Genomic DNA, 14,306 nt, shown 5'->3' with positions numbered 1-14,306 from the left:
AACGAAACAGCTATGGTATGTTATTCTTTATTATCATCTAAACATACCTTTTATTGATATTTCCGCTTTAGCACCCTACCAATAAATAGTATTTTCTGGTTAAAGGATATTAGCTGACCTATATTAAAAAAAAAAAAAAAAAAAAAGAAGCAGACTTGTATAGTTCATCTGTTGAATCCATTCACTGTATAAGAGAACTTGACTTAGTGACCCCTCACCCTTGCATTCTAAGCAGGAAGTACCCACAGGCTCCAAGAAGCTAAAATCCCATAGACTTCCATTGAGAAATAAACACCTATTACTTAATAATTATATTTGTCAGAATAATCAATCATTCTTGCTCTACTTCCTTTTTTTTTATTAAACTCTTTTAATCCTCAATTTTTTGTCTTTTATATTTTTTTCTGTATTGTAAGTTATTCAAATTATAAACTGACCAATCAAATAATTTAATAAAAGCATGTGGTGCCCACTGGCTGCCATGTCAAATGTTTTACAGATTCTACAGAGCCCGCTTTCAAGTGATAGGGTCACGGACTTCCAATAAACTCACTCCTGATTGTTATAGTGATTTCCATAGAAATGTTGACTCAGACTGACTTTTAATAATTACTGTATATGGACATCATCTGGCTCCAACCTAGCAGTGTACGTATCCCAACAAAAATAGTGACCTAATTGACGCCCTTTTATTTTGAGCCAAAAGTAAGCCATTTTCTTTGGATGATGCCACACTCACTCTGTCCAGTTCTCTTATACAGTAAGTTCTTAAACTAAAACAAGTGTACTTGCCCTGCTCATTTTTTTGGCATAGTTATTCTTACCATATTTTTGAGATCCTCCTTTTACACAGTAATAAAAAATTCCCTCACACATTTTACTTTTACCACTTTATCAGTCAAAAACACATTTCTGTGCAGTTGTCACAGGTGTTGCCATTTTGGTACATTGTTGTAATATTGGCTCAATCATTTTTGTGTATGACGCGTGCTGCAACAAGTGGGCCTTGTTAACATTTTAGGAGAACATCTACACTTAGGGTTCTCCACAGTATTCTTGCAACCATGTGTAAGTTATCAAAGCCTGTTCTGAGATAGTACTACAAAACTTATAATTAATGTGATCGCAATGTTTATTAGAAGACAACTGGTGCTGCAAGTGTAAACGCTTTGCTTAGCCTTTAGGAGCTGGTCTTAATGACTGAGAGCAGATTACTTAGTGTATTTTTTAGCTGGGGAAGTCATGCTGTGTGATTGGATTGTTTTTCTGCCCCCTGTCTCAGTAATAAAGTCCATAGAAGTCATTATCCACTTACATAATTGTTCTTCTCATAATTTAGTCCTTTTTTTCCAGTTGTTTCTAATTGCAGGCGAGTATTAGAAATCCTGGGTCAAAAGCACCATATGCATATTTTGGTCTCTGTGGTTCACATTTTTGTGGCAGTGAAATTCTCAACCTCAAGGAACATTATATTTTTGTTATTTTGTTTTTCTCGGATTGGGAAATGGTCCTGAAACAAAGAAGTCATTGATTGAGTTAAACTTGTAATTTCCTGTCAGTGGAAAACTTGATTATTGTTGTGTTTGTTCCCTTCTGAGGGACGAGCTGGCTTTCGTATGTGTACTTTTGACAGCAGGAGATGGACCAGCACTGAGCTTCACACACATTGTTTTGACAGTGAAAGAATCAGGACATGGTGAAACTGACATGATCCCCTCAATAGGTCTGTTCTAAACTCCATGTTAATTCTAAAGTGCCAGCACTCTGAGGAACACTGGTGTTTCATGTATTCTCCCCGGCACATTTTTCTCCATATAAGGTGTTGTACATGTGACTTGTCAGGCATGGGTAACATCTTTGCTTCTTGTCACATGGGGATGAAAGCCTTTCATTGTCTTTTTAGGCACGGTGGGCTCTGAGGGGTGACAGAACATACAATTATCAAAATGGATTGTAACTTAGGGTATTCCTCTTTAAGATCACATAACTAACGGTCAGAATATATCATTTATAGATAATAGTACCAAACGTTTTTAATCACAATTCCCTCTTGAACACTCATGAACAACTACTACCGGTACTAATTTAATTTCTTTAACACAAGTCCTTAAAATTACTACATTCACCATGCACTGTGAGCATGGTATTATTCTTCTGTTGCCAATGGTCTTTGATATTGTAGTTATTTCTTTCTGAGATGCTATAACAGAGTCAAAAATAGGAACTGAAATGACATTGGCTTGGATTGCAGGTTCAGACTTTGACTTTACAAGGGTCGTTCAATAAAACTGTCTTTAAAACTTTTGAGTTTTTTTTGTTTGTTTACATGTAAGCTCAGTTGAAACCGTCTCTCACACCTCTTAGTTTAAAATTCAGCAACAGGCTCTTTTTTTCTCTTTTTTTGGATCTGGTTAAATTTGACACCGGATGCTGTTTTGTAAAAGCGTCAGAGTCACGTTGCCTCAACTGCGAAATGGAATTTCAAGTCTTTTGTCTGCATAGAGACATTCCTGACAACCAAAGGTAATGGTGAGCTGTCTGTTTAGGTTTCTCCCGGCTGCGGGTGAAGTTATATTTGACTTTCAAAGTGTGTGCTGGTAGTGTGCGGTCAGCAGTGTCTGGAGTACGCACTATAAAAAGCAGGTAGCGTTGACAACATCTTAGCTAAGACTTTTCATCTGCTACTAAGCTGACATGTCAGCCCAAGGATGCATTACTTGTTTGACCCATTTTGGTGGCTCACAGTTACAAGTTAAAAAGCAATTTCCAACTTCAAATAAGTCAAAAATTGCCATTCAGAAAGCATTTCTGTCTTGTATTCAGCATTCCTCTGTTAGATCAAATTTAAACTTTATTTCTGCTTACCAGAAAGCACACTCAAATGTGCGTGTCCCTTCATGCTCAGAGATCTGAGCTTCTAGCTTACCCAAACGGCTAAACCCATGGGCACCTTCATACTCCTAACCACAACTGAAACTTGCATACTTTTGATTATATCAAGGGATATGTCTAAACAAAGCTGGACTCATTCTGGCTGACCTGCAAAAGAATGACTTGAACAGCGTGTCAAATATGGTATTTTGAGTCATGGAGGTAACGAGAAGGTTAGGTAGTGACCAGATGACTTCACTTGTGAATTTCATTAAGTTTAAGGGATAATGGAATGTCATTACCTCAAAGAAATAATGGCAAGTCATCTGGTTATCACTTTTTTTTATTGATAGGAGTATAAATCATTTAAAAATTGGAGTGCATGAGGTAAAAGGGTGCGTGTGGTCCATAAATGGCATTAACGGTCTGCTTACTCTAAGCAATCCAGGTGATACACGTGCATTAGATCTGCAGGAACTATTACAACATAGTACTTTAAACAATGAGAGAGCATTGCAAGGTGTTTGCAGCTAAACAAATCCAAATCTTAAGCTTTATACTTCACAAAAGACTGTTTCTGAAAACCTTTTGCAAGATATTTGATCTTTTATGCTCAAAGCATTTTTTTTTCCTCCCATAAACATTTTGAGCCTTTGATTATAAATTCATGCCAGGGATTGTCAAGATGCTTCACATCTATGCTGTGTACATAAAAAAGCAGACTTCAAGTGCTGTTTGTATGGAAATGACCTGGTCTTCAACTAGAGGTCCTAAGCCGACTCCCGGGTCAGTTCACACAACAATGGAAATTGTGATTGATCAGCTCTACCTTGGTCCAGTAGCCATAAGGCTCCTCTTACCATCCAATGCCCTATTGGAAAGACAAACACAGCTGGTGCTGCAGGCCGGAGTGCTCAGCGTTTGGGATGTTTAGTTGGTGCCATGTGTCTCGTATTGTTCTCAGTGATGGATGGAGTACATTCTGGGTACACATTTACTCGAACACATTCCACCTGCTCACCCACCAGTAGAAACTCGCATTTTGTTGATGAAAGCAAAAAAAGTACATTCAATTAAGAATGTCAGAAGGTTTTATTCTTTTTTTTTCTCTGAAAAGTGTTTTATTCTTTCTATTTTTCTACTAATTTAGACTGCTGCATTAAATTGCTTCTTAACAGTAATCTAAGTCATTGTACTCGGAAATTTACACTAAGTGATCACAGACGCTGGGTAGGAAAGAACACTGAGGTCTTTTTGACCTCAGTGTTTAGTGCATACATTTATTGAAGTCTTTAGTGGGCACAAATCCATTATAATACATATAAATACATACTCCGCTGTCCTACAAGGTTCTGTTGTTCCTTTTCTTTAGCTTGCTCAGAAACTCGCTCCAGTGAACTGTGTTGAACACGGCATGTCCTTATCTTCACTTTTTCCTCGGCTTTGCAAAAGACAGGAATTGCTTAGGAATGTCTTTGGCTTAATTTGTCTTTGGTGCAGGAACGTTTTCAGGCTCATTAGCACTCTTTTTCTTATTCAGCCCCAAACCCTGCTCAACGGTGGCTTGACTTCAGGAAAAGACAATCTCTTTCTCCCTGTGTTTTCATCTCGGCTTTCTTTTCAACATGCCGACTAAGTCATTTGGTGTCTGGCCAGTCTAAACAGAGACGGGATTCTGATTACTTTAGGTCACCACCAATCCTGGCACCCACTCAGTGGCCACGCTCAATTGAAGCTTCCTTGAAAACTCCTTTCTCTACAGAGGTGGATGTATCCAGATAACACGTTTCCTGAGATGATATCATCGTCAGGGCTTATTGGGCCGGCAGGGCTCAGCTGTTTAAAAGGAAAAGGGTGAGTGCATGTGTGTGAAGGACCTTATTGTAGCTCACGTCTAGATAAGAAAAAGTTGTCGGACATTTAATCATTTCTGCAATGTAGGACTGTAAATGTGCATATAATTAAGGTAAATTGCATGAAATCTGTAGTGTAGGGAAATCGAGAAGCGTATCAGCCAGGTTGCAGAAGAACAGTCAGTGTGTGGGCTGGGTTCTTTTAAAAGCACAAATATTGACCAACCTTTCTCAACTTCCTCTCATAGTTGACACTGGTTTCCCTCACTGTCTAGAAATGCAGCTGTTTTCAGCTTGAGCCAAGATGTGATCACTACTGGCTGCCTCAATTACAGCTTTTTAATCCATAGCTTAGTTGGTGGCCCTTGGTGGACCTTAAAGGATATGTGGGGGAAGGAGTATCTATTGTTCATCCATGTTTGTTCAATCAATGGAGAAAACAAATCATGCAAAATCTAATGAGGACAGTGTAACTAGAAACACTTTCAGCTCAGTCTGTAGACTAGCATCATTTGTGACTGGTTCATACAGAGGTCGATGCCAAGGTGAGTGGATTACACAGAGTGCAGGTTGCTGCTCATCTTGTTGCAGCTTGAAACAGTTGTGCAATATTAATACAGATCTGTCCCCAAGAGGACAGCAGATGCCAGCGGGCTCTCTTGTATGGTAAGTGCTGCCTCTCAGCGGTCTAGCCCATGGGAGTTCACAGTCATGTCAGGGGATTATTAAATCTTGCCACGCACAGAAACCTGGTGCAATAAAAGCAGAATCCCTTAACATGATGGTAGGAGATGTAGGACTACTAGCTCACAGAGCAGCTGTAAACACAGTGCAGACATGAGTGAGCTGACTCTGCAGGAGAGCCTGTTAAGGATCTGTGACATTAAGTGTCACTAGAATAGGTATGCCCTTGCTGAATCCTAAAGTTATTAAAGTTGGTTATGGTTGGTTATAACAAAAAAGCAACACATGGGAAAATTATGACTTGCTGCTGATTCCTATTCTTAAGTTTCAGGACAAATCTGAATTCTTCACCTACTCTTATGGCTTCTCCCTATCCCTCCAATTGTAGGGAAATTTGAAGGGGTAGGGTTATCTGAAAGTTTTTTGTTTTTTGTAGGGAAGAAGTAAGATGAGCCCTCTGCCGCAAGGGTGTTCTGCCTCACACTTCCGCGAAGGAGAACTCCTATTCTTCACGTGGGTGTGCTCTGCATCATATAAGTTTACATTTAAATGTAAACTTATCAAATGGTCACGCTAAATGAAAATTTGGATTTAGCATGACCTTTTTGAAGTTATGAAACTAATGTTTTTATGTATCTCTGAGTGCCATCAGCTCTGCGCTAATGTTACTCACCAGAGACTATTGATGATGTCATCGAGTGGGAGTGATGTTCGAATTTGAAGACACTATTTTTTTTTCATAACCCTCCGTTTGGAGGGCTAAATGTAGGGGAAGGGAGAAGCAATAAGGGTAGGGAAAGAATTTGGCCCAAGTCTTAAGTCCATGAGTTTTAAGTTAAATAAAAAACGGCCAAATGTCATGTGTTGCAAAACAGCTTCCATTAATTTTGTAGCTGAAACTTTGCCCCTAGGGTTGTGTTTATGTCTCTAAAGTTGGAGATTATTGAATAATAATAGAATTCCAAATCTAAAACCACATCTTGAATAGGTCATAAAAACAAACCACGAAAATCTTCTGGTGGCTTGGTGTGATCAACAGAAGGAATTGTTGGATTTTCCAGATGGGTCCTGCTGGGTGGTGTGTATTTGGAGTTGACAATTTGGACTATTTTTATGTGATATAAAGGAAATGACAGACTTGCAGCGAAAAGTGGTGTGTACATCTTGGACTGACTGTTCAGCAGACCCCATGCCAATCTAGTAGGGCAGAATTAAAATTTGTGGAATAATTTACTGTCTGTTTTCCACTGTAGTTTAGTTAAATACTTTTTATATTTATACTCTATTCAAATAAAATTCCTTTTATCAATTAAATTACCGTTGTTTTCAGACCACGAGGCGTATCGGATTATAGGATGCTATATGAACAGAGAAAAATGGTTTTGTTTCATACAAGAGGCACACTGAATTATAGCACGTACTAAGAAAAAAACCAAACAGTAAAAAAATGTGATATGACTACATTACCCTGAAGTTTCACAGCCTAGGAGGGAGGCGATTGGTCACACAAGTTGATGGGAAGTTTTTCTAGCAAACTGTTATTCATGTGCAACTCTTTTATCAGCAATAATCTGCCGTTGCAGAGTGCAACTTTACAGAGAGGTCAAACTATACTACTCATTAACGATAGCTTTCAAAATTGTTCAGTTGCAACACATAAAATACAGAAGAATCCTCTCACTTTTCCAGTTCTTCATATTGAAGCATAATGCATATTACGGTACTCTACCAGGGTCCTGGTGCCTCATCAATAGGTGCGACTTCGCAGTTTACAAAGTCGTACGAAAACATTTGGACAGACTTTTGAGCCCAGTGGACCGTAGAAAATCAAAAATTTAAAACCAAAATTCATACATAAGGTGCCCTATTGTGCGTTATGAGCCGAAAATGTGGTAGATTCAGATGACAAGTAGCAGATCTGTAATGGTGCAAATTTAAAAGATTCTCTAACCCTACATTGGAGCAGAGTCAATGTAATTTAAACAATAAGGTTAAGCTCCTTAAATGTTTCCAGATTCTTAGAGGTTTAGAAATATGTTGGGCTTTAAAAGTTTCCTCAAAATAGTGGTTCATTTTGAACACCTTCCGTTTGAATGGGTTTAAAGCCACGTTGTGAATCTCGACGACTCTGTGTGTGAGCTGCCTTCTTGAATTTGGATCTGTACCTCCTTGCTTTCATGGAAGGTAACCCCGCAGCTTATCAAAGGCACTCGTACGAAGCAGGGCTGCTTTTTTCATTTAGTCCTTGATATTCTCCTAGCATTTGACAGGTTCCGATGTACAGCAGTGAAGTCATTCCTTGTAAATCATTTTTCTTTCACAGGGTGAAATCATTTATTCAGACTCTTGAGGTTAGTGATCCGAGGAAGCACACACCAGCTGCTGACTAAAAGGTGCCGCTTGTTGTGTCACTCAACTTGCTGCGATGCAGCAGATAGACTTTGGTATCTAGGTTACAGCAATTCATCTTTATCCTCAATATGAACTACTAGAAAGTTTATTTTCACTTCCCTAGCCTCAAGTGTCTCTGCACTGGTTCTTTGACGTGACAGGTTTGTACGCTTGCCAATATCCTCTGCTCAAATATCTGTTTTTGCCTCACAGAGATTGTGTAAAAATGACTTTAATAACCTGTGGTGCGATCTTAAAGTCATTTTGAGAACCCTTCCTGTCTCTTTAGGCGTTTGTCCTGCTCCTTGGTAATAATTTTGAGCGTATGCACGCGAGCAGTTTGTCTCCAGCGCCAGGACCTGCGGTCTGCTCGCGTGAAGAAGTCATCCTCTCTGCAATTTTGTGGTTATGGGTTCTTTCTTTTCTCATTTTTTATAAAGCAAGTACTGATCTCAAAATTTCTGCTCTGTATGGGTTCAACTGGCTTGCTTGCGCGGGTCTAAGCTAATAATAATAATGTGGCGACTCACTTGGAATTGGGTTTTCCCCTGACTGTTAAAGTGTTTGTCTGAGTTCGAGGAGCTGGCCTGAAGCTAAATTCACCCTGTCATGTTGTATTATCGGTCTCATGTATAATTTCTTGAGCTCTTTTCCTTGCACTCCGTGATTCATGTGTTTATAAATCAAAGGAAACAGTGAAACTTTGTTGTCTTGCTCTTAGATGTACCCCTAACGTTCAGCTAAAATTAAACCAGCAGATAGGCCTGCACAATAAATCGCAAATTTATTGTCATCACAATTTCAGCCTTTGTATTGCAAAACATGAGCTAAATTGCAATAAATGTTTAAAACAATCCTATGGCAGCTTAAAGTATTTCTAGTATTTATATATAAATTGAGCCCTTTTACGTGTTTCACCAATCGGTTGGACCCCTGTTAAGTTGGTTACCAACAAAGGTCATTTGGAGTAAAATTTAAGTTATATTGACTTTCATTTAACCCTTGTGATATCCTAGCCATGTTTACATTATAAGTGGGGTCATCTGGATCCGACAAGACAGTGCACTGAACTTTTTTTTTTTTTTCTTCCCCAAGGATTTTTCTTTGTCTTCACTGGTGTTCATGGCAGAGATAAAGTCCTGCCCACCTTTGCCATAGGAGGGGTCTCACATCAATGGAAGGGTCAGCTCATCTGGACCCCGAGGGTTAAATAAAACTGCTACGGTGAAATAGAAATAATGTATTAGTTGTTTGCGATTGCACATTGCGAGTTTTCCTCCTGTATCGCAGTCCTACTTTTTTTACTAAAATGAGTTATTTGCATGTTCTTGTATTCCAGTTTTATTTTCTGTTCTCTTTCATATTGTTCCACGCTAACGTGTTTTAACAAGCCAGAAGATTGAGTTCATTCTTTTAGATTTTTTAAAACTTTTTTAACGTGTGCAATATATTTTTTTTTTTTTCAGCCGCACAAATCCATGGTAAAAATAAAATTAAGCATAACATGAAAAATACTGGGAAAAAAAGTTGTTGCTGTGGGCGGCTTTGCAGTAGCGCCAATTCAATGTAGTCTGAGACAAAACAGCCCTGCAGACAAGTCAGATCAAGTTAGATTGTTTAAACTATTATATGGCTCAGCCATTATTGTTTTTTTTAAGTCTTGGCAGTTGAGTTTGATCAGAACCCCATACTTTCTCTGCTTCTGGAGGCAGATTGTCTCTGACATTTTCTCCACCCGCTAAGTCGTGGTTATTACCCTTCCTCGTGCCCCCCTCTCTGTGATGTGGGCCTCGCCGGATCCGTTACTGTATCTCCACAAGTAATGAGAGAAACAGCGGATGGTGTGTGGTCAGCAAGTTGCCTCAGGGGTTAAGAATCTTCCTCTCCTCCCTCTAAGCCCATCCAGCTTGTGGTTAAAAGCCTGTGAATAAATACCACCCTTGTCCTTTTGGTAATGGAAGAGCCTGACCCTTCAGACCTCTGCTGGTCTGAGCATCTGCCCGTCGATTTTTCCCCGCCACTCCTGTGGGACATTTCTGTCCTGTCACATCTGCCTGTGAGCTCTAACTCAATAATCCTTTCATTCGTTTTACAAAAATAAAAACCAAGGATTGGCCTGCAATAATTAAGTCGTCAAAAAAAAAGTGCGACTTTGAAGTTGTTGCTGATATATTGTCCGTAGTCGTGTGAAAGTTTTTTTTCCCTGTTTGTTGTGCGTGATGACTGCATTATGAGCTTGATCCTCATTGACATTCTTGATCCTCCCTGTATGAATGGGATAATAATGAGCTTGGCAGGCACCTTAATTCAATCATGTCGGGAAAAGAGGTACACGTGTGGCGCAGCTGCTAGCTCCTCGCCGAGTCTTGCCGTGCCCTCGGATGAGGGGGCTGTTCAGTGCCAGCGGTGGCTTGTTTCTGTTTTCTTGCACATTAATAAACCGCATTCCTGTGTCAAACCGCTTTGCAGAGCAGCACAAAAGAGTTTGTTTTGACGAGATTTGCCAGACTTTTCAATCACAGGAGCTCACGTGCTTCTGAAACTGGCTTCACAGGTCAGCCTTTGTTGTTGTTGTTGTTGTGCTGAACCTCCATGGTTGAACACAATGGCTTTCTTGAGGGCTTTTGTGTAGCACCTGTAGTGGATTAAAGGTCAAAAACTGCTCCCAGCTAATTTCTTGTGATAATACAGAGTTGGATACACTAAGGAGTCAATAAAACTGTTTTTCTTAATTTATCTCACAATTAGAACAACCTTGATGACAAGTTTGTACCAATTTCCACTCTAAAAAATAATTTTGCTAATTTCAACAATTGATTTTTATAAGCTTATAGCTATCATTAATAGTTTATTGATATATCAGTGATACTTTAGAAATACTCATCCACGGATCTCTAAAGGTACTGATAATCTTAGAAAAATCTTGTCAGACATTAAATAATTACGAAGGCTAACAAACCTCCACATGCATGGCCCCAGGCTTTACGCTGTGGGAACTTGTGTGTCTAGATCTCCACCAGCTGTCTCAACTGTCAGCGGTGCTTTCAAGCTCCTGAACAGTTGAATGTGCTCAGATTCCTCCCCTCCTATCTCCTTTACGGACACCAACGGATACAGTAGGTTCTGGTCAACTGGGCCTGGAGCCGCAATAAAGCAATTAGATTTGGTTACCGATAGCAGGAGCAAGACCTTGTCTCCATTCCCATAAAAGAGAAATTGGTCTAATGTAACTGTTTATTGCTAGTGCCATTTACTTTTGACCTGCAGCCAGTCCACCAAAGGATTTACTTTTTTGTGCAGCTACCTTACCTGCAAAGAGTCTTATAGCAAATAAAGTTAGATAAATGTTTTCCAATGCTGTTGGTCATATGATTGTTCAAGAACTTTAGACATTGGGTGTACAATTTCATTTTAGTTTAGGCTGCAGGAATTAATAGAGTAATAGACCTACATTTAAAGGAACAGTAATTATTTTTGTTTTCTTGTGACTCAAATGTCCACTTTGAAGAAAAGGCCCAATGCACTCCTACGGAATCTAAACGCTTAAGGCTTTCAAAGACTTATGTTATATCTCAAGACCTACTAGATCAACCTCAACCCAAAAACATACAAAACCCTTCAAACACACCCTGTTTGCAGTCACGTTTTAGATCATTTTTTGTGTGTTAGGGGTGTAGAAAGTGTTCATTTTTTACTTTCATTTTTCTCTTTTATGTTTAGGAAATGTGTCATGACCGCTTTACCGAACCAGTCTCTCCAAACGTGGAAAGAAAAAGGATAAACAGATGGAACTGCTTTGGGTTTTGATAGCTGAAGAAATACCAGCTCCTTTGTTGTCTTTGTTGACATTGTCCACAATTGTACAGCTGAAAAACCAACCAGACAGGCTTAGACAAGTCCACCAATGGAGTTAAAGCAGCATTGTGGATTCATCACATCGATTTGACTGAGTTAGAAGCTTAAGCAGAAATTTTATTTTATTATTTTATTTTTTCTGCGAATAGAGCTGAGTCAGTGCCAGCAGCAATATGACTTGTTTGGCACCTAGTTTTTGTTTTTGCACCCATTCGTCACAGGTGAGGTCACTCACATGAGCTAACAATTCGATGGTCTTGTTCGCTCAGTCGATCAGAGTGAGTGGAGTGATTCATTTTGTATTTACCTTGACTATGATCTGTGCTCTGGCCTTTCAATAGGCCATAAATGTTGAGGTGCTGCCAGTTGGAAGGCCACTTTACCCTCAACATGCGACTTTCCTTTGGCATCCAGACGCTGACCTTTTCCTTCGTTTATGAAAGCCAACCTGTCCTCCAGCTATCTGAAGCTGAATTGTGCTCTAGTTGCAGTCAAGTTCTCACGGTGACAACAGATGTAGAAAAAGTTGCAGTCTGCACCACCCGGGGTGGGAGAGGCCACCGGAGCAAAGTGCTTCTGGCGTCAGGGCTCCTCAAGAATGCAGAGAGGGATTAGTGCATGCCTGTGGCAGTGATGGAAGGGACTTTGTGTCCGCTGCACTCTCAGACTTTTACCCACAGAGCATCTGGATCGTCATTGTTTAGCCCTTTAACATTATTTGCCACCTTTACAAGGTGTGTGATCTGAGTAAAGCCTGGTTGTTTGCCCTACTACCCCAGATAGAAACGCCCTCATCGGTCACATACATTTTTTATTTGTTTGATAGCTCAGCTTTTATCACTCCCGCTCCTCTCCGGGACAGTGAGCGATTATCTTTGTCTCTTTCAAACTGTGAACCAATCGATTTCTTCTCCTTCAATGGGCTACTCTTTCCTAATCCGGCTGGCGATTGATGCTGCAAGTGTGAGTTTCAATATGTGTGTTTCTCATCGATTTCTACAAAATGCACACATCTACCGAGTTCCAAATCCCTGTACGTCACTTATTTCCTTGATAACTCCGGCGCATCTGTGTGACCTCTAGCAGCACACGCTGTGGTTCTGATTTTTTTTTTGTTCTGTTCTGGTCAATGATCTTTGATAGATCACCGAAGGGAGTTGCTGGTAGGTCTCACATGACCGCCACGGTACAGTTTGGTGGCTTTTGCTATGATAATGAGTAAGTCAGATGCATTAATCACCCCAGCTCACACCACGGAGAGTGTGACAGATTATCCTCCTGCACCACAAAGGACAGTAACAGTCAATTCCAGTGGAGATAATGCACCATGGGAATGGGATTAATACAGGTGAAGTGTGCAGGCTTTAGCAGCTGAATTCAGTCCCCCAAGAAACATTTTTGTGTGTGTTGGAGACCAGACGGCTTTACCTGAAGGTGCAAAACTGTTTTTCTTTTCACTTTTGTCTTAAAAACAATTTCCCCTTATCAGGGAGGCATAATTGCATTCATACTTTCTTGTAAAAGGAAGCTGTCTTTTTGCTCCATTCTCATGAAAACGGACACGTTTTCCCCCAACCTTCAAGTCTCTTATCTGCAGCTGCTGCAGACTGTCCTCATACTACCTGCCTTTCATCACTTGTCCCATAAGCTCCATTTTCTGCATTATTGTGTTGCTCAGTCAGGAATAAGGTTGTGCTGTAGATTTGCTGTAAAGAAGAAGAAAAAAAAACTTTAACAAGCTTGAATGGAGAGGCTGGTTTGTCTCCAATGATTTAAATCAAAGGGCTAAGTGTTTTCTCTCACATTTGCAGCCCTCAAATTGTTATTTTATGTTGCACAATTAACATAGAGGTCATTTTAAGCTGCAGTCTTTAAGCTGTTTTCTCTGCTTTTAGGATATTCTTCCCTTTTTCAAATCAAGACAGACATTTAGAAGTGAAAATAAAAGCTCCCCGACTCCCTGCAGATGGACACTGACACCCCCTTGAGGATGTCTAGAGTCACTGTCTCCAAAAAAAAAAATCAAATCATGTTAAAACCACATCTGAGCGCCCCATTTGGACTTGCCCTTTGATGATGCAATAGAATGCTGATTTTTAGACAGGAATGTGCAGAAAATAAATCTAAGGGGCAACTAAAGTTTACGATGAAGAACTCTAGATTTGAGGATGCAGGCAGATAAAATTCATTTTAAAAATTGGGGCTTTAGTTTATTATTATTTTTAAATTATGACTTGAGAAAATGATTTGATTCCTTTACAGCTTAGAGGCTATGCCCACTGGTTGCATTTTCAAGAGATAGGGAGGGGATCCGAGGGAGGAACCAAAAGCTGAACAAAAGGCTTGACCTCTCACCCTGATTTAAAGCATCCCGGCTTAAGTAAATTCCATCTGTCGCACACACCCACCACCTCCTCCTCCACATCCTCCTCCTCCACCCGACTAATTTCAAATGCAGTTCCAGATGCTTCATATTTAAAAGTCTCTGCTTCTTTATGAGCCTGCCTCCTAATTGGTGCTAATATCAGGCAATTAAAATCTAGTTGTCTCTTCCCTTTGGAAATGTGGTTCTCAAATTGCAGCGGACCACAGTCCCCAGTGAGCGCGATAATCAATGGCGTCAAACCATAAACGGCCTCCAGCCACAAGAAT

The 14,306-nt window shown here is 39.9% G+C and overlaps 1 protein-coding gene across 3 annotated transcripts in view; it reads left to right on the top strand.

Moving 5' to 3' along the window:
• Positions 1-14,306, top strand: part of tiam2a (TIAM Rac1 associated GEF 2a) — a 65,180-nt gene that overhangs the window by 1,211 nt on the left and 49,663 nt on the right. The window lies entirely within an intron of this gene.

The sequence above is a fragment of the Oryzias melastigma genome, linkage group LG22 (genome assembly GCF_002922805.2).
Source record: "Oryzias melastigma strain HK-1 linkage group LG22, ASM292280v2, whole genome shotgun sequence".
Classification (NCBI taxonomy): domain Eukaryota; kingdom Metazoa; phylum Chordata; class Actinopteri; order Beloniformes; family Adrianichthyidae; genus Oryzias; species Oryzias melastigma.
Note: the sequence above shows the minus strand (reverse complement) of the source record. Positions and strands in the feature narration are given on the sequence as shown.